This window comes from Heterocephalus glaber, unplaced genomic scaffold (genome assembly GCF_053883595.1).
Source record: "Heterocephalus glaber isolate CG9 unplaced genomic scaffold, H.glaber_assembly_v1.0 deba00001610, whole genome shotgun sequence".
NCBI classification, from domain to species: Eukaryota; Metazoa; Chordata; class Mammalia; order Rodentia; family Bathyergidae; genus Heterocephalus; species Heterocephalus glaber.
Window position 1 is genome coordinate 26376282 of NW_028258381.1, and position 25108 is coordinate 26401389.

At 35.7% G+C, this 25108-nt stretch overlaps 1 pseudogene; it reads left to right on the top strand.

Moving 5' to 3' along the window:
• The first annotated feature begins 23206 nt into the window (after window positions 1-23206).
• LOC101725103 (dnaJ homolog subfamily A member 1 pseudogene) lies at window positions 23207-24222 on the top strand (annotated as a pseudogene).
• Window positions 24223-25108: the final 886 nt, after the last annotated feature.

Below are 25108 nucleotides of genomic sequence, written 5' to 3' on the forward strand. Positions count from 1 at the left end.
GGAGACACAATTCTTATGTGTTTGAGGGGTTGGAAGGTTGTTGTTTTTTGGTTGTATTGGAGATTATACACAAGGCATTCACACTGACCCACATTCCTTGCCTTTTTTTAGAATTAATTTTTATTTTAAAACAGTGTTTCACTAAGTTACTGAGTTCCTCAGGCTGGGCTTGAACTTGTGATCTTCCTGCTTCAGCCTCTCAGAGTACTGGGATTACAGATATGCACTGCCACACCCAGCTTCCTTTACTTCTTCAGACATGGTTTGCTTTTATCTTTCTTAAAACAGCTAACTTAAAGCCTGTCTAGTAATTTCAATACTTGGTGTTCCTCAGGGACTGCTTCTATTGGTTGTTTTCCTGTATAAAGTTGATGCTTCCTTTATCTTTCCATGTTACATATTTTTGTTGGAAAGTTGGACATTTTAAAAATATGGCAGCTCTGGAAATCAGATTCTTCTTTCTCTCCAGTTTGTTGTTCTTGCTATTTATTGTTGTTTTTGCTCTTCATTTGTGTGTGTGTGTGTGTGTGTGTGACAGACAGAGATAGAGAGACAAAGAGAGATGTCTCTGAAGTAATTCTGTAAATTCTACATTTTTTATTGTGTATGACACTGAAATTCCTCTTGGTTACTTTACTGATAAATTAATGATAGGGAAGGAATCTCCTTAAATACCTGGAAGCAATAGTTCTCCCACATAGGACCCACATGTGTAAATACCGAATACTTTCTCTAGTGTGAGAAACTGAAAGTGTAAATAAGGATTAAAATGATTAAAACAAATAATTGATAATTTGAAATAGGAAAAGATCCAAAGGTGTAGGGATGGTGGGAGGGGAAGGGGAAAGGAAAGAAGGGAAAGGAAAAATTATGAGACAAGAAAATAAACGGAAATAGAATCTATGTAAATAGGAAGGGTGGAGGGGGTGAAGGGTGCACAGGTAATGGGGGAAAAATAAGAACCAAGATACATCATGTTCAGGTACAAACACCCAATGATAAATGTAAAAGTATTGTATACCTAAAATGTACCAATAAAAGAATTTTTTAAAAATGTATGCTGATCAGTTTCGGCAAATCTCCCATGGAGAAAATTGTGGAAGTGAGGGATTTCTGAGTTAGGTCAAATTCAAACAAGCCTTGCATTGTGAAGTTTTCTGGGAATAAACTATATTAGTCAGCTTCATGTTACTATAGCAAAAATACCTGGCACAGACTACTCATGAAGTAAAGGGAGATTTATTTTGGGCAATGATTCTGGAAGTTTGAGTCTAAAATCAGGTGGCCCCATTTGTTTGGGTCTCTGAAGGTGGTAATTATGGCAAGGGTGTGTATTACAGCAACCGTTAACAGCAAGAGCTAGGCATCAAGGAGAAATGAGAGGCTAGGATTTCATAGTCTCCGTCAGGAAAATGCCCCAGTAATCTAAGAAACCTCTTACTAGGCACACCTCTTAGAGGACTACAGGACCTGTCCCAATAGCACCATTTAAGGGACCAAACTCTTAACACTCGGGCCTTTGCGAGACATTCAACCAGATTCAACATTCAACAGCACAATCATACAGGTCAAATAATGCCCTCTGGGAATCAGTTTTTGAAAACTCTCTAACTCCTTTCTGACCCCTCCAGTATCTGCTAGGCTGCTGGTTTTCCAATGTTCTGAAGAAAAGTTGGTTTTAATAATTTCAACCAATTTTCTCCTGATTTTATTTAAAAAAGAAGATTTTCAGAGATCCTCACTCTGCCACTTTTACAACATCTTCCAAATCTCTCTTTAAATCATGAAACCCTTCGGGCACATTTAACAATGGAATTTTTTCACAAACATGGAATATTTAGATTTTAATTCTATGCATCGCACTCTCATATTTGTCTAACAACTGAAACAACTGACTGTAAAGACTTACAATGGATTTAAATGATTCTAAATGGAGTTTATATTGGCAAGTGCTCCTGTGATCTCGTCCAAAAGAGACCGAATTATTCAGAGAGCAAAACTACATAATCATAAAATGAATCACATTTATTACCAGTCCTCAAATATTTTGTAGGATAAATGGTAATAAATAAAAAGTGCAAGTGTAAAATAACTATGATAGGGGCCAGGGATTTAGCTCAGTGGTTCTGCCGCCTGCCTCACAAGCGCAAGGTCCCGAGTTTGATCCCGGGACCAAAAAAAAAACCTATGATCCATAGGATGTCTTATAATCTAATTTCACAGTTAATTTATTATTAGGAAATTATAAATAACATGGTTTTTACAAAGAGATTCAAGTCTGATAATAAAGGTTATTGTGCACTTTGTAAAATAAGCTGAATCCCGATTATTTAATTTGCCGTATCTAAGGTTCAGGATCCAGTGGATTTTCATGGTTGTCTTCCTCTTCATAATTATATACCAAAGCTGCTATGTAAAGATAATTTAACATTTTTCTAGTTTAACATTTGACCCTGGATTTTAATTAAATTGTTCATTTTATAACACTATGACCACTGATTTGGCATCTTTCTTATCCGCACAAAACTTCTCTAAGATGTTTTAATTTTTATTCCACAAAAACATATCTCACCCTCTTTTCCTATGCTAAACCCTATGGTAAGGTTCACCTGTGAAATAGTAATTTTAAAATATAGTATTAAGTCAGAGATAAAAACGTCTTATATAACAAAGAGTATTACAACTCTCTTTAACAAGGTATATTAGCACCTTGCAGCCTTCCCACCTAAATAGCTCTCCCCTTTCAAGCTTCCCAAGGCTTGATATTTTCCTTCCTATGGAAGTGTAGCATCAGCAGGGCTCATGCATGGGCACTGACAGGGGAACCCACCCTGGGAGAAGGAGAGCAATGGCAACCCTGTCTCCCTCAGGCCAGGCCTTGCCCCAGACATTTATTCACATTCACTCACTCATTCCTTGCAAGTATACAGTCTAGGTTGGTATGGATTATCTTCTTTTTAACTATTGCTAAAAGAGGTTATGCAAAGCTGTAAGTTCAGTAAATGTTGGGGACAAAATAAAAACCAGTAACTTTTGACTTCATACTCTCCTAAGATGCCACGCATGTTTGAGCATTAATCTCCCAAAGGCAATGAAGTAGAGGAAGGAGCATCTGCACTTGTTGAGGCCTCATCATGCCACGTACTAGTCAGCGCTGACATGTATTATTTCACTTTCTCTTTCCACCAATATTGTGAAGAATCAGAAATACGCAAAGAAGTTAACTTGGTAAAGTCATGCTTTTAGAAAATGCCTGTAAATGATGATCAACCCGTACTTATTAAAGAAAAGATGAATGAAAGTAAGAGAAACTGGTACTGATCCTGTTACATTGCCTGGTGTATGTCTGCCCTTCTAGGTGACATACAGGCACAGAGCTACATTATAGCTGACTCCTCACCAGCAAACTTTTTTTTGCCTGTGAAAGAACCAGACCCTGAAAGAATTTGATTCTTGCTTTGATAGGGAAAAGGGATAAGGAGAGGAAGAATACTGCCGTGGCCAGAGCAAGAAGCTGGGCTAAGAGCCTAAAAAGCCCTAGGAGATGAGGACAGGGAATGTGGCAGGCAAAGATCATGCTTTCCTCCTACCTCTAGCGCCTCCAGTCTCTTATGAGTCCTAAATTCAAGTGATAAGTTCACAATAATCTCTTCTATATTCATGATCTGAAAAGATTAAAGCTTCCAGAAAAGTTGGGAAGATAATTTCAAATATTCATCTCACAACTCTCTGGGAGCAAATGAATTTTCTTTTGCTGGCCTTGAAGACCCGAAAAATAAATTAAAAGATGCAATATTTTGGAGGATTCTTCATTGTTTGGCTGCTTTTCAAATGCTGAGAAAGGAAACAACACTCCTGACTATTTAATTAAAAGTGTGTCCAAAAACAATGCTCTACTGTGTGGGAGGAGCCTTCTCGGATTGTTAATGAGTGGGACAAAGTCAGGGCAGACTGGCACTTTCACAGATGTTTCAGTCACCGCCAGTCACCTGCCTCCAGCTCCTCCCCTAATCTCCAGGGCACAAATAGTCCCTGAAAGGGCAGTTATTTGATTTACCTATAAAATCAATCTGGAAGAAATTGTTAGAATTTAAAACGATTGATTTTGGAGCAATACTAATTTTTCAGTAAGTAAAAATATAGACTAGGGTAATGAATACAAAATAAGATGGGGGGGGGAAGCCAACAGAGAATCAGAGACAAGGCCCTTCTAAGTCCATATGTGATTTTCAAATGGTAGGACTTCCCTTTTCAAAACCGAATAATATTCCATTGCATGCATAAAGCACATTTTCTTTATCCATTCATACTTTGATGGATATTTAAGTTGTTTCCACACTTTATTGTGAATAATACTGCAATGAATGTAGGAATGTTGATATCTGAGTCCTGATTTTATATCTAAGAGAATATTATGTTAAGTTAAATATATCAGACACAAAGACAAATAATGCATGATCTCATTTTTATGTGGAATCTAAAATAATCAAACTCATAGAAGCAGAAAATAAAACATGGTGTAATGGGGAGGGTATAAAGGAAATAGGAAGAAGTTAGTCAAAGTGTACAAAGTTTCATTTAAATTAAATGAACACATTCTGATAATTTACTGTGTAGCATGGTAATTAGGCTCAATAAAAATGGATTGTGTACTTGAAATTTGCTAAAACAGTAGATTTTAAGTGTCCATATCACAAAAGAAATGGTATGCAAGACAATGAATACAGATGTTCTTATTTATGGTAATGTTTCATAATATATATGTCAATCAAAATACTACACTATATACTTTAAACACAAACAATTTTATTTTTCCATTAAACCTCAATAAAGTTGGAAAAATAATCTTAAAATAAGAAAGATCTATGTCTTGAAAATAAAGCAAAACCCTACTTTAACACATTAGGAAAAAAATTTAAGCTACTCTAAAATCTTCAGAAAGGGGAGGGGTGCAACAATAAGAATAACAACAACAGGAATTAGAATAGCAAAGACTTTATGATAAAAACATAGACTTTTAGACAAAAAAAAAAAAAAAAGTCTTAAGAGATGTTAGTTTCAAATCCAAAATTCCATGGCCAGCACAACAGTCTAGCCTATCTATATACTCTGAAAAGTGTACTGTGGATGTGCTGTGTAAAAATGAAACTGGAATCTAACAAAGAAAATTATGGAATCTAAGGCAGTGTGGATCAGTGCTAGAAATGAAATAAAATGAAATGAAATCTGTGGATAATAGCTGTTCAATCCATCAAAACTGGCAAAAAAGACTAAAGTCTTTGAAAACCACTTCAAGAAGAAATTTACTTTAAGTAGCTGAGAGATCAAAGTAGTATGTTAAAAGTTTAACAAGAAATGGTTCACTGATAAGGACTGCTTTCTCTTCAAGACACAGGCAATTTGAGTATGTTTGTTGTGTGTGAGTGAGTGTATGTGTGTTTCTCAGAATAGCAAGAGAATGACAGAATAGTTCTGGGGAATCCATGTTAGGATTAGCTTAATCTGCAAATTTTATAATATCCTTTAAGAATTGTAAAACCTACTGATTTAAAATGGATTTAAAATACAAAGAATGTGAAATGACAGTGCAAAACACAAAAGCAAGCAGGACAAGAAGCTAATAAGAATTTCTATGTAGACACATAGGAAATGGTGAATATTTATTGAGTACTCACAGTTTATTTTTAGTCACCTTGTGAGCAGTTTTTCAGCCATTTACAGTTTAATCCTCACAATAATATTAGAAAGTGATTACAATTATCCCAATTTTACTTATGAAGAGATTAAATAACTTGCCCCAGGTCACTAAACCCTAAATAGCAGAATCAGGCTACACATATAAGGCTGCTTATTATTATTAAAAGTTCTGGGCTCTTTTTTCTCCATTCCACCCACATGAGGGATTTATAAATCTAAGTTTTCACCAGTGAGGTTTCAATTATGACACAGGAAAAGTACAAGAATCATCTCATACATTTCTCTAAAGACCCAAGATCAGTATAGCTGAACTACGGCTCTTTCCTCAGGAAAAGGGAATATTTCCCTTCTTTCTTTGCAACAATAAAATATCATTGATGATTCTTATCCATGTTCCTCAAGAAAAACTTCATAAAATCAGAGAAGTTCCCCTCCCCAAAAGCAATTAAAATACCCAAGGGGGTTAGATGGGCTGTTATACAGACTTTAAAAAATAAAATTATTGCATTAAAAATCGTAATTGCCATAAACTAGAAGATTCTTTAGACATATTATAGATCTTGAAATGTTTTTAAAAGGGAACATTTAGAAAAATTAATACTAAAAATACAGAAGAAAAACAATCCCTTTTTCAAATGGACAAATGGTATAAAAATGTTTCCAAGGACATACAAGTGGCAAATAAGCTCATGAAAAAGTGTTCAACATCATTAATTATGAGGGAAATGCAAATTTAAGCTAACAGGAGCTACCATTTCACATCCACTCTGATGGTTATAATAGAAGTGACAGACACAAAGTGATGGTGAACCTATGGCACAGGTACTACAGTGGGCTGTTTGTTATCATTGAAAGTTACACCATCACTGGACAATAACAAGTATTGATGATGATATACAGAGATAGGGAACCTCATACATTGTTGGTGGGAATGTCAAACGGTTTACTCACTTTGAAAAGCAGTTTGTTATTTCCTCCAAAATATCAACAAAGAGTTGCCATATGACTCAGCAATTTCATTTTCAGATCTATGTCAGTATGAAATGAAATATGTCCACAAAGAAATTTGGCAGGAATACATACTACTAGTAGCATTATCATAATAACCAAAGAGTGAAAAGAACTCAAGGTGTCACTGATGGATGAATGACTAAAATGTGGTATGTTCATGGAAGGTAATATCTGGCAATAGTAACAAGTGAACTACTGATATATGTTATAACGTGGACGTACCTCGAAAACATTATTCTAAGTTAAGGAAACCAGACACAAATGACAATATATTGTATGATTGATTGCATTTATATGAAGCAGAGAAAAGCATGTTGACTAAGGAAACAGGATACATGCAGGCTTGGGCCACCCTCGGGGCAATGAGTGGGAAGACAGCACACCCCCACCCAGCCATACATGGCATGAATGGAATGAATGAAGTGAAACAGAGGAGACTGCACCAGGTCTGGAAGGGGCCAAATGTACAAGGGATAAGGAGCAGCTTGGGCTATCTCTGGCTGAGGGCACCACAGCAACTGAGAGAGCCATGCAGAGACAGACATGGTAACCCAACATGGGCAGGCCACCAAGGGACATCCAGAAAGCTGCTGGCAAAAGACTGGCCCAAACCCCACATCCAGTACCAAGACCAGCCCCACACCTACCACTAATCCTACTACAGACTTGGTAGCACAAATTTCAGTTCTGGCTCAAACACTACCACAGAACTGGGAGTGCCAGAGGGATTTTTTTGTTCTTTCTTTTTCTTCCTTTCTCTCTTTGTTTGTTTCATTTTCATGTATCTGTCTGGTTTTTGTTGTTGATGATGTTGGTTAGGTTTTTACTTTTATTGCTTGCTTGCTTGCTTGCTTGTCTTGTTTCTCTATTTCTTCAATTATTTTTCTTGATTTTTTGATATTCTCAGGTGAGTGAACATTTTAACTAGTCTTTCTGGTTCATTTCAATATTCTTTTGCTTTCTCCTTCATTCTTTCTCTGCAGTCTTCTGTTTCCCAAAACTTGAGTGATCATCCTTTGTCCTTCAACCTTGCTTCTATTATACTCCTTTTCATTTATCTCTCTGTTTTGTCCTATATACCTCTTAGATACCCCAACACACAGGGTAAAATCATTCCACTAAGGGGAAACTCAATGCATAAAAGTTCCTAGTTTATGTTGGATTTTGTTATATAACTATAGATCTTGCTCCTATGGTTAAAGGTATCAAATTAAGAGATAGCACAATTTCTCGGTTTGTAGGCTGTGCTTGGTGCTCTTGTTATTGCTAATTGTACTACATTAACCAGGATGCAATACTTGTTGTAATCAGTTATTCTCCCTTGTGTGACACCACTGTGACTGTCTGGGTTCATAATCATCACCATAGTCCAGTACCAAAGGACTGGGTGCTGAGCCAAATATCAACTTCTCATCTCTAATAAATTGGCAAGTTAGAATCTTGAGACAGACAAAAAAAACCCAAGAATCAGCTACACCTAGAAGGCATCTCTGAGGAATAGAACTTTCCAAGGGTAACCTCACTACTATTGACACAGCTACCTACCATAAGAAATTTATAAGCATCAAGACAGAAAAAAATTAAAACAAAAAATAGAAAATGACAAGACACAGAAGCAAAATGCAACCCCAGGCCTCCAGCCCACCCAGGACAAGTCCAGGGCACAATGAGATAGAGGAAATCATAAGCCATCCACCTGAATGTTCTAAAATAATAGCAGCAGCAGAAAAAAAAAAGATGCATGAGCATATAGAGAAAATCAGATCAGAAATAATTTCTCAAGTAAAAAAGAGAGGACCATAAAAATAAAGGACTTTCTCAGTAAGTATAGAGTGGGCACAGATTTCAAAAAAAAAAAAAAAGAGGAGCTTAAGAGAACAGTTGAAACCTTGAATGTTCAACATAGGAAAGAAATGGAATCCATTAAGTAGATACCCAGGAAATTGAAAACTCCATTGAAAGTATACACAATCATTTGAACTAAGGTGAGGACAGAATATCAGACCTAGAAGACAGAATTGTGGTTAACAACCATAAAAAAGAAAGATATCTTGAAAATAGAAAGGAACTATGAAAAATCAATTCAACAGGTGCAAAATAATGCAAAGAAAAACAACATAAGATTGATTAGAGTCAATGAGAAAGCAAGGGCCAACACAAATGTAATACAAAACTTGTTCAGAGAAGTAATGACAGAAAACTTCCCGAACATGGAAAAAGAATTTGACATACAAATCAGTGAGGCATATAGAAATCCCATTATCCATGACCAAAATAAATCTACACCAAGGCATGTAATACTCAAGATTCCAGAAAATCAGCACGAGAATGGAATATTAAAAGCTGTTAGAGAAAAGACACAAAACATCTATAAAGAAAAGCTCATCAGAGTCATAGCAAACATCTCAACACAAACCCTTAAGGCAAGAAGAGCTTGGCAGGAAGTATTTCAAGTTCTGAAAGAAAATAATCTCCAACCCAGACCAATATACCCTGCAAAACTATCTTTCAAAATCAATAGAGAAAGGGCCGGGGATTTAGTTCAGTGGTTTTGCTGCCTGCTGCACAAGCACAAGGACCCGAGTTGGATCCCTGGTACCAACCAAAAAAATATATATATATCAATAGAGAAATAAAATACTTCCATGACAAGGAACACCTGAAGAGATTCATGGCATCAAACCAGCTCTACAAAATGCTCTGAAGGATATTATAGAAAGACAAAGCCCACAATTCCAAAAACACTAATAGAAAGAAGCCACAAGGCAAGGCAAGCAATTAAACAGAGGGGAAAGTTAGGGAGCCAACAACAGGAAAACAATATGACAAGAATAAACCAATACCTATCAGTTATAACCATTAATGTAAATGGTCTCAATTCACCAATCAATAGAAACAGCCTGGCAGAATGGATCAAGAAACAAAATCCAACAATTTGCTGCATACAGGAAACACATTTGACTTAAAATGAAGTTAACTGACTGAAAGTCAAAGGATGAAGAACAATACTTCAGGTGATAGGACCCCAGAAAAAAGCAGGGTTAGCTATTCTAGTTGCAGACAAAGTGAACTTCAAGCCAAGACTGATCAAGAGAGACAAAGAAGGTCACTATATATTTGTAAAGAGAAAACTCCAAGAAGACATAACAATCATAAACATATATATATATCACCAAATACTGTTCCACTCAACTGTATAAAACAAATATTAACATATATGAAAAATTAAATGATTACCAATACAATTGTAAAGGGGGAACCTCCATACTGCACTTTCACAAATAGATCAACTAGACAAAAAAATCAACAAATATCAGAACTGAACTGAACTAAACCTGTGAACAAATGGAGTTTGTAGGTGTCTACAGAATGTTCCATCCCACAACATCAGAATACACATTCTTCTCAGCTGCTCATGGGATGTTTTCCAAAATAGACCACACACTAGCTCATAGAATATGCTTAAGTAAATGCAAATGAATTGAAATTATCCCATGTATATTATCAGACCATAGTGCAATAAAATTGGAAATCAATGGCAAAAGAAACCACAAAAACTTCATAAACACATGGAAATTAACACATTCCAGAACAACCAATGGGTCACAGATTAAAGTAAAGAACAAATTAGACAGTTTCTAAAATTAAAAGATAATACTGATACAACATACCAAAACTTATAGGATGCAATGAAGGCAGTCCTATGAGGGAAATTTGCAATGGTGAACTCACATCAGGAAAACAGAGCAAGCTCAAATAAACAACCTAATGTTGAACCTCAAACTTCTAGAAAAAGAAGTCAAGCCTAAAGCTCATATGAGGGAGGAGATTATAAAGATCAGAGCAAAAATGAATGCAATGGAGACTAAGAGAACAATACAAAGAATCAATGAATCAAAGACTTGATTCTTTGAAAGATTAAATAAAATTGATACATCCTTACCAACCTTATAAGAAAAAGGAAAGAAAAAACACAAATGTGTACAATTAGGAATGAAATGAGTGAAATCCCAATGGATCCTGTAGATATCCAGATTATCAATACCTACTTTGAAAACCTGTGCTCAAATAGGATCGAAAACACAGAAGAAAAGGACAGATTCCTAGATACATATGAATTGTCAAAGTTGAAGCAAGAAGATATAAAAATGCTGAATAACCCAATATCAGTCAATGAAATTGAAGATGCAATTAAAAACCAACCAACAATACAAGCCCACGTTCTGACAGATTCACTGCTGAATTCTACAAGAAATTTAGAAAAGATCTAATGCCACTACTCCTTAAACTACACAATGAAATTGAAAGAGAAGCAATTCTTCCAAAGTCATTCCTGAAAGCAAAAGCAGAGAAGGACCCAACCGAAAAACAGAACCACAGATCAGTCTCCTTAATGAACATAGACTCAGAAATCCTCAATAAGATATTAGCAAACAGAATGTAGCAAATCATCAAGAAGATTATATACCAAGACTGTGTAGGATTCATCCCAAGGATGCAGGGATGGTTCTACACACACAAATCAATAAATGTAATATACCATTTGAACAGAACCAAGGACAAAAATCACATGATCATCTCAATAGATGCAGAAAAAGCATTGGACAAAGTCCAATACCCACTTATGATAAAAACCTAATAAAATTGGAATAGATGGTCTGCATCTCAATCATGACAAACCAACAGCCAACATCATACTAAATAGTCAAAATGAAATTTTTCACTCTAAAATTTGGAAGACAAGGATGTCCACTATCACCACTCCTATTCATTATAGCTTTAGAAACATTAGCCAGAGCAATTAGACAAGAGAAAGAAAAAGAATAAAGATAGGAAATTTACAGATGACATGATACTCTACACAGAAGACCCCAAAACCTCCACCAAAGGATTTCTTGATTTAATAACAAAATTCAATAGTGTAGCTGGATACAAAGTCAACACTCAAAAATCAACAGCATTCCTGTACACAAATCATAAATTTACTGAGATAGATATTAGGGAAATCACACCTTTCACAATAGCATCAAAAAAATGAAATACTTGAGAATCAATTTAACAATGAAAGTACAAGAACTTCACATTGAAAACTACAGTACTCTGAAAAAGGAGATTGAAGAAGATATGTGAAAATGGAAAGACATCCCTTGCTCTTGGGTAGGAAGAACCAACATTGTAAATATTTCCATACTCCTAAAATTGTTATATAGATTTAATGCAATGCCAATGAAAATACCAGTAGCATATCTCACAGAACTAGAGAAAACATTCCTAAAGTTCATTTGGAACCAGCAGAGGTCCAGAATAGCAAAAAAAAAAAGCATGGTATTGGCCAAAAAAACCCAAACAGGATCAAAGGAGCAGATTAGAAGATGCAGAAACAACTCCAAACACAATCAGCCACCTTATCTTTGACAAAGGGGCCAAACATGTTCACTGGAAGAAAGGTCATCTCTTTAAAATGTGGAAAACCTGGCTTTCCAAATGCCAAAGACTAAAAGTAAACCCATGTCTCTTGCCATGCACTAAACTAAAATCAAAATGGATCAAGGATCTAAATATTAAAACAGAAACACTAAATCTACAGGAAGAGAGAATAGATGGAACTCTTCAAAACATAGGTAAAGGCAAAGACTTTATGAACAAAACCCCAATTGTAAGGGAAATATTACAAGGAATCAACAACTGGAATCTCATCTTAAAAAACTTTTCCACAGCAAAAGAAATCACCAAAAGAGCCAAGAGACAACAAACAGAGTGGGAAAAACCTTTTGCCAGCTGTTCCTCAGGCAAAAGACTGATATTTAGAACATATAAAGAACTGAAAAAAATCAACCCCTCCAAATTTAAACACCCAATCCAAAAATGGGTATCTGAGATAGACACTTCTCAGATGAAGAAATACAAACAGCAAATAAATATATGAAAATAATTGTTCAACATCACTGTTCATTGGAGAGATGCAAATATAAACAACCCTGAATTTCCATCTCACTCCAGAACGAATGGATACTATCAAGAAATCAATCAACAACAAATGCTGTCAGGGCTGTGAGGAAAAGGGAACCCTTCTCTACTGTTGGCAAGAGTGTAGACTGGTATAACCACTGTGGAAATCAGTGTGGAGATTCCTAAAAAAACTAGGACAAGTGGTTCCATTTGACCAAGATGTCCCCTTTCTCAGTATCTTCCCAAAAGAAGTAAAAGCATCATAAAACAGTGATATATGCACACCCATGTTCATAGCAGCACAGTTTGTAAATCTTGGAAACAACCCAAATGCCCATCAACCAATTAATGGATAAAGAAGATGTTGAGTTTTCTTTTTATATAATGGAATATGACTCAGCCATGAAGAAGGATAAACTTGAGACATTTATAGGTTAATGGATGCACCTAGAGATCATACTCTTAAATGAAATATGTCAGACACATTTGTATAAATATCACATTGTTTCTCTGGTGTGAGAAACTAAAAGTGTAAAAAAGGACCAAAATTTATAATACATAATGTGAAATAGGAAGAAAAAGTTCAAATGGGAAGGGACACTAGGAAGGGGGGAGAGGGAAAGAAATAAATGGAAAAGGGAAGAAATGAGAAAAAAAGATAAAATAGAAACAAAACTTTTGTAAATAAGGAGGGGAAGAAAGGCAGACAGGAAGGGAGAGGAATGGGAAAAAAATAAGAAATAAGATACATCACGTACAGATATAAATTCCATGTGATGATGTGATCATTATGTACATCAAAATTGTACCAATAAACTTAATTAAACATAAAAAGAGAAAGAAGTCAATTGCCTTTCTAGACACCAACAATAAACAAGTAAAACTTGAAATTAAAAACACAATATTATTTACATGAGCACCTCTGCAAAATAAAATACTTGGGCATAAATCTAGCAAAGTCTGTGAATAACTTATACAAAGAAAGCTACTGAATCCTGATGAAAGTAACCAAGAAGTACTAAATAAATGAGAGATATTCCATGTCCACAATACAAAGTCTCAACAATGTGAGGATAGTTCTTCTCAACTTGATCTACAGAATTGAGGCGATCTCAGTCAAAATCCCAACAACTTGTAGAGATATCATCACACTAATTCTAAAATCTATATGGAGAAGCAAAAGATCCAGAATGAAAGGTCAGAAGACTGACACTACTTGACTTCAAGGCTTACTACAAAGCTACAGTAATCAAAAATGTGGGATATTGGTAAAATAGCTAAACACAACCATGGAAAAGAAGAGAGAGCTCAAAAATAGTAATGCATAAATATGTTCAACTGATCTTTGACAAAGGAACAAAAAGATCATATTTTCAATAAATGATGCTGGAAAAACTGGACAACCACATGCATAAAAAAGAATCTGTTCACAATGGTCAAGATATGAACTCAACCTTAGTGTATGCCAGTGGATAACTGAATAATAAAAATGTGGTGTATATATAGAGAACAGAATGCTATTCAGCCTTACAAAGAAAGAAATCTTGTCATTGTAATAACATGAATGTACTTGGAAGACATTATTGAAGTGAAGTAAGCCAGGTACAGAAAGACAAATACCATATGATCTCACTTACATGTGCAATTTAAAAACAACAAACTTATGGAAGCAGAGAATTGTGTTTATAGAAGCAGATAATTTATAGTAGCAGAATCAAAATGGTGGTTCTCAGGGGCTAGGAATAGGAGGTAGACTGGGGAGATGTTGATTAAAGGGTACAAATTTTCAGTTAGAAGAAATAATTTCCAAAGCCCCACTGTAACACGTGGTGACTAGAGTTAATCACAACATATTGTATTCTCAACAAGTACTAAAATAATAGATGGTAAGTGCTACCTCTATAAAAGTATAAATGAGATAATGCATGTTAATTAGCTTGATTTAACTGTTCCATAATGTATACATGTCAAAATATCAAGTAGTACATGTAAACATATACAAATTTTTGTCGTTTTAAAAATAAAGAGAATCAAAACACAGACTTTACAATCTTCTCTAAAACCAATTCAAAATGGATCACAGAAGTAACTGTACAATACAAAACTGTGAAATTCCTAGATGACATATGAGAAAATCCACATGACCCTGGGCTTGTCAATGATGTTTTACATTCAATATCAAGGGCATGATCCATGAAAGAAAGAATTTATAATCTGGACTTCATTAAAATTAAAAATTTCTTCTTTGTAAAAGAACTATCAAGAATTAAAAAGATCAGACAAGCACTTGCAGAAAATATTTGCAAAGGCCTGAGAACTCTAAAAGTATTTATATGCAGATTTTACAGCACAATGAAAACTATCACAGTGCACATAATGCAAAGGAAATATTTTCTCCACATTGATGACACTCTTTATCCCTCCAAAAACAAAACTCCCACAAACATATATCCCTCCAAATTTTTATGTGGGTGGAAAATCAGTTGTTAAGTATGTTTTTAAGAAGTCATGGCAATATTATTTAATAAGGTTAGGAGATGAGCAATTGTTTGTTCAATGAAGGTTTAAGTAGCATAGCTTACCAAAGCTTCTCACCACAGAGCATTTTATGTGTGCACCCCAGCTGGAAGTAAAAATGCACACAAAAGAGAAAAAAAAAAAAACCCACAGAGCTGTTAAGCTGAGACAAGGGAGTAGCAAGGAAAGCAGTCTGGATGATTTTTTTCCCCCTCTTTTCCACATAAAGATACCATTTGGTTGAATAAACAGTGCATTCTTTGCACTTAAATAAACTTAATTTTTAAACAGCAGAGAGAAAGGGGGAAATGAAACTAAACCAAACATAAAACAAAACCAGACAGAAATCACTAAGAAAGGGATCTCAAATTCTCATTTTAATTAAGACAACACTCAACAATAGGAAGCTGGGAAGAATGTTGATGCAAAATGCAACATCTTTTTCTTCAAATTTAATTTATCAGTTTACAAGGATGCCACTCAGGTACCTATATACATGGAAAGGACAATCATAGACCCAAGTGGCTTGATGCAACAAGGGAACGTTTTATGGCCTAGGACTTGTGGTGGTTTCTTACAGAATCCCTAAAAACAATGTGTGCTTCCTGTCTCACTCATAACTAGGACCCAGGAGGTTATAAAAACAAACACACATTCTTTGAGTCCAAACAAACTTCTTTGAAGTATCTCCTGGCACATGAACTGCACCTCTGTTCCCTTCTGCCAAGAGGGCAAAAGAAGATTACTGGAAGAACTCCTCAGCATGGGGAGAGACTTTCTTGCATAATTTAGAAATCCACAGCTGCCTGGAGGGCTGTCTATTATTCTAATCTTGCCAAAGCCTCAGCTGCTTCTCAATCACTGGCCAAAAGGTAAACCTTCTTCAAAATGTTCAAATGATTGGATTAATCTTCATTTATTCAATCTTTGTTGATTTATCACCTCCTTTAGCAGAGAATCAGAACAAGCTACTAGTACAGTCTGCCACTTTTACCTTATGGGGATGTAACTTTCAAAACCTAGACTGTAGGAAAGAAACAGAAAATGTGAGCAACCTGAAGATAGGAGAGGAAAGCACAAAGATCTTCATGACTACCCCAATCCCTATTGAAGTGAGGGGCTAAACAGAGAGCAAGTGTTGGCCCAGGAAAAGCAGCGATCTGAGTTCTCCATTTCAGCTATATGTACTTCTTTGTATTATACCTTTCAGTGTTGGCTAAATCGAAAAGTCATATAAACCGGGATCTATCTAAAGAACAGAGAAATATGTGAGAGGTTTCTTTCTAGAAATACAGACTTGGTTGCCATCTCTCTCTGCACCTACCTTTCTCTTTTTCATATACAGCACTAAAAAAGAGAGGAAGAGATAAGGATTTTGTTAAATTAAGAAACATGTTTTATATTTTTTAACAGTAATGCCCACTAGAGGACTAGATTGTGTGAACCAACTTTCTGGCTGAAATAACTAGAAAAGCATTTCAGAACAAGTTTAAAAATATCCATGAGCCAGCAAGATTGTGAAAAACTATCATGCCAGGATCCAAGAGAGGGTGAACACCTAGGAAGGTAAGCCCAGTAGTGGAAGCATTTTTCCCCTGGGACCATTTTCTAAAAAGGGAGGGAATGGCTTGAAGCTTAAATAGCATTTTTAAGAGCTTGGCAGCATTAGCAAAACAGAGATTGCCATCTAGGGCAAAACAGAGATTGTAATCTTTTTTTAAAATTAATTTTATTGGTACATTTTAGGTATGCAATATAATGACATTCATCATTGGAAATTTGCACCTTCACATAATCTCTCTTGGTTCTTATTTTCCCCCCTTGCCCTGCCCTCCTTTCAACCCCTCCATCCCTCCCTATTTACGAAGACTTTGTTTCCATTTTTTCATTTTCTCATATTAATTCCATTCCCCTTTTTCCTTTCCCCTACTCCTCCCATTTCCCCCTCCCCTTTGCCCTTTTTCTTCCTATTTCATGTTATCTATTATAACTTTTAGTCCTTATTTACACTTTCAGTTTCTCACACTAGAGAAACTATTCGGTATTTACATGTGTGTCCTATTTATTTCACTTAAGAGTATCACTTCAATGTGCATCCATTTAGATATAAATATTTCTAATTTCTCATTGTTTATGGCTGAGAAGTATTCCATTTTATTAAAAAACCACATTTTCTTTATCCAGTGTCCAGATGATGGGAAATTGAGCTGTTTCTAAGCTTTAGCCATTAGAGATTGCAATCTTGAGCAATGAGATGGCTCAGGAAAACTCCCGATGCTTTTCTTGGGAAGTCAAAACTTTGTCCTAGAAGTAAGAATGAACTGATAGAGTTGGGTTTTTACAGGAGATTCAGCTCAGCCTGGAAATGCCATGGAGTTTGTGTGGCCCTGTTTTCTTATAATACAGGCTTTCTAGAGCTATGATAGCCTCACATGTTTGGCGAGATAAATATAAATTCTGCATGGGGAAGAATAGGCTCATTCTGTGAGGAACTACCCTCTCCCACCTTTGACTGTACCCAGTGGATAGATCAGACTGAGGACCTGGAGTGTAGTGAAAATGAGACTTTATTTCTCAATCTTGCAAGAGCAGCTTCAAGACTAACAGGCTGGTAGGGACACCTGAGGTGATTATAGCAAGCAATGTCCCCTGGCACACAAGTACCTTCCAACAGTTCCTCATTGGCTGAGTACTATGAGGGGTACAACCCTCCAGGACATTACCTAGATTTTATTAGGATATACTCTTGGCCCACTCCTTCTGCAAACATTTTGTGGGTTTAAAGGCAAATGATTAAGCCACAGTGGGTAACATATAGGCAGTACTTTTCCAATCAGAATTAGCATAGTGAAGCCACACATTATTGATATTTTAGCTCTTCCCTTTTTGATTAGGGACCTTTTGGAAGCATGATCTTGGTCACATCTGCAGGCAAGTAGGCAAATTTGTCAACTAGTAGCTTTCTACTCAGAGTTAAAGACTTTGTCTTGAAAATGGACCACTTTAAGTTTCTATTTCTGTAGACAATGTTGAAAATACATTGTCCAATATCATTAAAAGCAACCAAACATACAAGAAGAAAAAATACTGTAAAAGAAAGGAAGCAGGAAAAATAAATTGATAGATGATCGGTATGCTGGAGTTATGCAAACCAGACTTTGGGATAATTCTATGTACAAGGAAATAAAAGTAGCATGATCTGTTCATTACATTTGTCTTGAAAAGACACTTTTTATATTAAAACTGCTATCTCCCAGGAAGGTCTGCAAGAGGTCTGGTTACCTTAGAAAGGACAATATTGATGTTTTACATATGACATCAAGGACATGACCCATGAAATAAAGCCACTGATTTCAAAAGCACTATGGAACTACACGCAGTATGAAATTGTAGGCCCATCATAGTAACAAGCTGGAAACTAGGGAAATGAGAAAGCTTTAAAATTTCCAAGGAAAGTGAGAGATGACTTCCTGTGAATAGAGTGACACTTTCATTGATGCCTAATGTCTAAGCAGAAACAAGATCCAAAAGCAATAGCAATACATACTTGAACTCAAAGAGGATGATCTCCAGGACATTAGCCATCTAAATCTGAGACTCTTAATACAGTCCTCTAAAATTAAACAGAATAACAAGGAGAGCAAAATAAACCATCTCTCGTTTTATCCACTGTCTCAAAAAAGAAACAGAGGCTTCTGAAAACATAAAAATTCCATATGAGTTGGAAAACAAAGCCTTCAAATCCAGAGGCATCAGCTCCAGTTTGTGCAGTGAAACACCTCAAAGGACCAGAGGAAGTAATAAAAATTCAGTAAAATGAGAAAGGGCATTATGATGTCAACAGTGATGGGTAACTACTCCAAATGTGGAATGGTGAAATAACTCGGAATGGAGAAATACCCAAAAGTCACATGTGGTGGCTGAAGAGGCCAGGAGACTGATGCAGGAGGATCACAAGTTTGAACCCAGCCTGGGCAACCTAGCCCTTAATGAGACCGTGTCACAAAATAAAAAAATAAATTAAGGCTGGGAATGCAGCTCAATGCAAAAGCCCTGGGTTCAATTCCGATTATAGAAAAGTAAAGAAAGAGAAGGAAGTGAGGATCTACAAAAGGAAAAAAATTTTTTTTAAATACTCAACTTCAGAAGATATATGTACCAATAGTCTCCCAACCAAAAATGGGAACTACACTTTTCAAAGTTGCACTTTGCATATTATATAACCAAAAGAAAAGTGTTATTTTGAAACCTAGAAAGCCACCCAAATCTAGATCAGCTGACCACTATTTGTTCATTTCTTTTTAAAAAAACATTTCAAAATAAAGAGAAAACAGCAAACAACATCCACAAAAGTTAACAAGAAAACAGAAAAAAATAAACGAAATGTTTCAGCTGATAAAAATTCTCACCACAAAAAAGCCATAGAATGACACCTCATTCTATGAAATAAATATCATTAAGCAATCATTTCCAGAGTGTTTTAAAGTTCTCTTGAGAAAATTTTAAAAACAGAAATGAGAGGGGGAAAAACATAAATAAAAGTTTACAAAACTCAGGAAGAAAACTTTAAAAGTGCCAAATTTTCTGAAAAATTAAATAAAATTAGAAGATGTCAGAGGAACAATAGATTCAGTTAAAATATAATAAGGGAAATCAAGGAGAAGATTGACAACAACCAAATAAAAATAATTGCACAAGGAAATAGGATTGAAGTGAAAGAACTGAATATGAAACCCAGGGAAAATGAAAACAATAGAATTAAAAAGTATTTTAAATGACAAAACTTAAATTTTTCAGAACTAAAAGAATATGATATTGAAAGAGCTGAACACATGCTTGGAAAACTTAACCTGGAATGGTGGTCTCTGAGATATATCATAATAACATTATTAGATTTAAGAGAAAAGTGATTCTGCACCCATGGACAAAAAAACCAAGTGTCTTAGAAAAGACAGGTAAGTTAGCAAGACATTATAAGAGAACCATACAGTACAAGGCAAGACAGTACCAGACCAGTATTTTGGAAAAAGAAGGAAGTGGAAATAAAGGATTTTGTGTCTAACCTAGATCTCCTTAAAATACCAAAGCTGCTTCACATATGCAGTTTTAGGACATATTGAACTCACGACTCATTTCTAAAGAACCAATTAGAGAATCAGCTTCATGTAATCAAGAATAGACAAACTTGAGCAAAGGATTGTTGGTGACAATTGAATATACCTAATTCTAAGACTAAAAAGAAAGGAGGGGACAAGGAAAGATACTATAAAGATTTTTGTAAGTTAGAGCAAATGATTAAAGAAAACTAACAATTTTAAATGATAGCCTTAGTACAATCAAAATTAAAGAATTAACTTATAAGATATGTCAAACAAGAATGGAAATAATAAAAGTAGAATGAATGGCACAAAATAGGGAATTAATATAAATAATGAATAAACCAAAGTACTATAGCATTGAAGAAAAAAAGTCAATATAGACATAGACAAACTATCAGAAAATTTATTTAAGATGTGAAGGGAAGGGGGAGGTATAGAGAAGGAGAGGGGAAAGGGATGAAAAAAGAACTAAGATGTGTTACATACATGTACTGACTCCCCACAAGGAATGTAATCATTATGTACTGCAAAACGTGCACTAGTGAAAATAAAAATCGGGGGAAAAAAGAGAAAAGGAAAAATATACAAAATAACAAATGACAAGGAAGGAGTGAGTGTTAAAAGATATGAAATTCTCACAAATCAATGGGACTTCTTTGCACAAATATATGCAAATAAATTTGAAACCCAAGATGGATGAGGTGCATAAATTCCTAGGAGAATACAATATTCCTGTAGAAATAGAAAGTATAAACTTACCAATTTTCACCATGTTTGAAAAGTTAACAAATAACCTTCTATTAAAATTCGAGGCAAGATAATTCCCCAGAGTTCTCATTTCTAGGAATTCATTCTGAAAATATGCTTAGACAAATACAAAACATCTAAATGTCTGATCAAAAAAGAGTAGTCAAATGAAATCATCAGACATCCACACAACAAAATTCCATGAAACTGTTTTAAAAAGAACAGGGCATATCTATGTGCACTTATCTGGACTTGTGACTTTGTTTTATTTTGTTTTTCAAGATATATTAAATGAAAAAAATTGATGTACCAGAGAACATAACATATTGCCTCTTAGGTTAACAAAAATGGATTTCTACAATGAAATAAGAAGTTTTGATTTTTGAATTGGGTGAATATTTGCATATTAAACATAAATGTAAATTGAAAAGAATAGAAAAAAGCAAAACCTAAAACTCTATAAATAGAATTTAACAGATTATGTATTGCATAACATGGAATCGTGAGAAAACACACTATTTTGAGTATATTTTACATGGCAAGAGAGGAATAAAGTTACTGATCCTGGATTATCTGTCTGGCACAGTGTAATCACAAGGAACTTAAAGGATGAGGGGAAGCAGAAATCAGCTGTATCAGAACGAACTGATGTGAGGAAGGCTTGACCAGCCTTTGCTGGCACTATAAGAATGGAAGAGGCCACAAGCCAAGGCTACTGGAAGCTCCTGTGTGCCGAGAAAGGAGAGGAAGGAGACTCTCCCTACAGCCTTCAGTGAGGGCTGCAGCTCTGGGAATACCTTAGTATTGGCCTGGTGAGATCTATTTCACACTCTTCACCTTCAGAACCATAATTTTTTTTTTAAATTGAGTTTCTTAAGCCACTAAATGTGTGATAATTTTCTACAGTAGCAATAGAAAATTAATACAGTCTCCATATATAAGTATCATTCCATAGTGAAAGGGGCCACAGCTTACTGGAGAAACGTCTGATGCCCACAGCTAGACAGGGGCAGTTTAAGGTAAGCCGGAAGATTGTGCTGGTGCAGAGTGGGAACTTGTGAAAGAGGAAGTGTGGCATGTCACATGGACACAAGTTTGAAGGAGTGCCTGTTGACCAAGCACGAGACACTTGACACCTGACAAAATAAATACGGATATGAATGGTGTATAATATGAAAGATAGTAAGAGTATTGATGAGTTCATAGAGCTGGTAAAAAAAATAGAGAAAAGCGTTAACTAATAAATGTAGAGGTAGTGACAGGATCAGAAAATTACTTTTAACAATCCCAGTGGCAAAAAACCCCACAACAATTTAAGTCAATAGCTGCTAAAACAACTTAGTGAAAACTTTAAGGAAGAGAATATTGGTATGATCTCAAATAACCACCTATATATCCCACAGATTACTTATTAATGACATAGGGAAATAGTCCTGACAAGGAAAACAGCATATAATATCAGTTTTCTGATCAAAATGTTTACTCTAAATCTGATCATAAGGAAATAATTAGGCCAACTCAGATTTGGGGACATTTTATAAGACAAACAGTCTAGATTCCTCAGCAATGTACATACCATGCAAGAGAAAAATATGAGAAAGACTGTCTTGGATTGATGGAGACTGAAAAGGTGTGTAACTAAAGGGAATACATGGAATACAGCATCCTTGATTGGATCTTGGACTTTAAACACACACACAAACACCCTCCGATGGACGTGTTTGAGAAAATTAGGAAGTATTGAGTATTATATAACATTAACCCATAATAGTCAATTTCTGGGGAATGATAAAAGATTGTGATTAAACTGGGGAATGTCCTGCTTCTCATAAAATAATCATGCTGAAGTAAGTGAAACATATGTGAAGACCTGTTATAGTATTCTTTCTGAAGGGTGAAATTTCTTCCAAAGAAAAAACTAGTTTAAAAAGGAAGAATAATCAATACCCTAGAATTCTTGACCCAGAATGAATCGTCTTTAAGATTGAATGTGGCCGGGAATTTAGCTCAGTGGTTTGGCCTCCGGCTGCGCAAGCTCAAGGACCCGAGTTCTATCCCCAGTACCAAAAAAAAAGATTGAATGTGCTGCTTAAATCTTTTCGACATAAAACCACCCTGATAAAAATCCAAATGAAGGCGAAAAGTCTAAACAGATTTCTCAAGCTTGTGAAGTTCTCTCTGATGCCAAGAAAAGGGAATTATATGAGAAAGGAGGAGAACAGGCAATTAAGGAGGGTGGAGCAGGTGGCTGTTTTGGCTCCCCCATGGATATCTTTGATATGTTTTTTGGAGGAGGAGGAAGGATGCAGACAGAAAAGAGAGGTAAAAATGTGATATATCAGCTCTCGGTTACCTTAGAAGATTTATATAATGGTGCAACAAGGAAACTGGCTCTGCAAAAGAACGTGATTTGTGACAAATGTGAAGGCTGAGGTGGTAAGAAAGGAGCTGTAGAGTGCTGTCCCAACTCCCGAGGTACTGCAATGCAAATAAGAATTCATCAGATAGGACCTGGAATGGTGCAGCAAATTCAGTCTGTGTGCATGGAGTGACAGGGCCATGGAGAATGCATCAGTCCTAAAGATAGATGTAAAAGCTACAACAGAAGGAAGATAGAGAGAAGAAGATTGTAGAAGTTCACATTGACAAAGGCATAAAAGATGGCCAGAAGATAACTTTCCATGGTGAAGGAGACTAAGAACCAGGACTGCAGCCAGGAGATACTATCATTGTGTTAGATCAGAAGGACCATGCTGTTTCCATTCGATGAGGAGAAGGCCTTTTCATGTGTATGGATATACAGCGGGTTCAAGCACCGTGTGGCTTCCAAAAGCCAATATCCACTCTTGACAGCCGAACCATAGTCATCATCTCTCATCCAGGTCAGATTGTCAAGCATGGGGACATCAAGTGTGTGCTAAATGAAGGCATGGCAATTTATTGTAGACCATATGAAAAAGGTCATCTAATTATTGAATTTAAGGTAAACTTTTCTGAAAATGACTTTCTCTCTCCTGATAAACTCTCTTTGCTAGAAGAACTCCTACCCAAGAGGAAGGAAGTAGAAGAGATGGATGACATGGATCAGGTAGAACTTGTGAACTTTGATCCAAATCAGGAAAGACGGCGCCATTATAATGGAGAAGCCTATGAGGATGACTCACATCATCCCAGGGGTGGTGTTCAGTGTCAGACCTCTTAATGAGGCAGTGAATAATACTCACTGCTGGCATTTTGTGTGCAGTAATGAACACACGAAGGACTATTATCATCATTTGCTCACTACTTACTATTGTTTTTGTTTCAATATTCAATTGTAGTAGTGTTTTAAAAGTTAAATGAAGAATAAATGCAAATATAAAAGCTCCAACTTTGCCCTGTATGATGACTTCAGTGTGCAAGATGAAGTTTAATGCCTGTAAAAAGTACCTAACCCTGTTGTCTGGTAAGCCACACGTTGTAATTGATTGCAGTTGTATACATGGACAAGCTTAGACTGAAATGCTAGGTATATATGTTGACATTAGTGTATGACCCTTCCTTGTTAAGTGATGGATTAACACTGTATTTAACTGGCAATACGAAAAAGGAAACAGTTTGCAGAATTGTTGTTCTGTCTAGTTAATTTGTATTAAGTGGGCCTCATTGTGATGCCTCTGCATTCTATTGCCTCAACTATTACTCGAACATGGCATAAAATATAATTTAGCCTGTGGTATCAGTAATAGAAATGATACCTTTCTGCAGAAGGGGTTTATCATAATAACACTGCTTCTTAAGGGCTTGCATTTCTAGGATTGCATTCCCTTCTATTGTGCCATCTTTTTAAATATATGCATAAAACTATGTTGACCAGTCCTGGTTATATTCTTTTCCCTTCTCTTTGGACCATGATAAGCCCTTGAGTAGTGACTTCAGAGCTTTGAAATAAAAGGGTAACTTTGAAATTCAAGTGAAGAGACTACATGGAAAGCTAATTTGCATGTGTAATATGAGAAAGTGTTCCTTAGGTGTGTTACAGGTTTACTTTAACCCATTCGACTTACGCTCCAAAGTAACTGTAATTTAATGGTAATAGTACAGCAAAT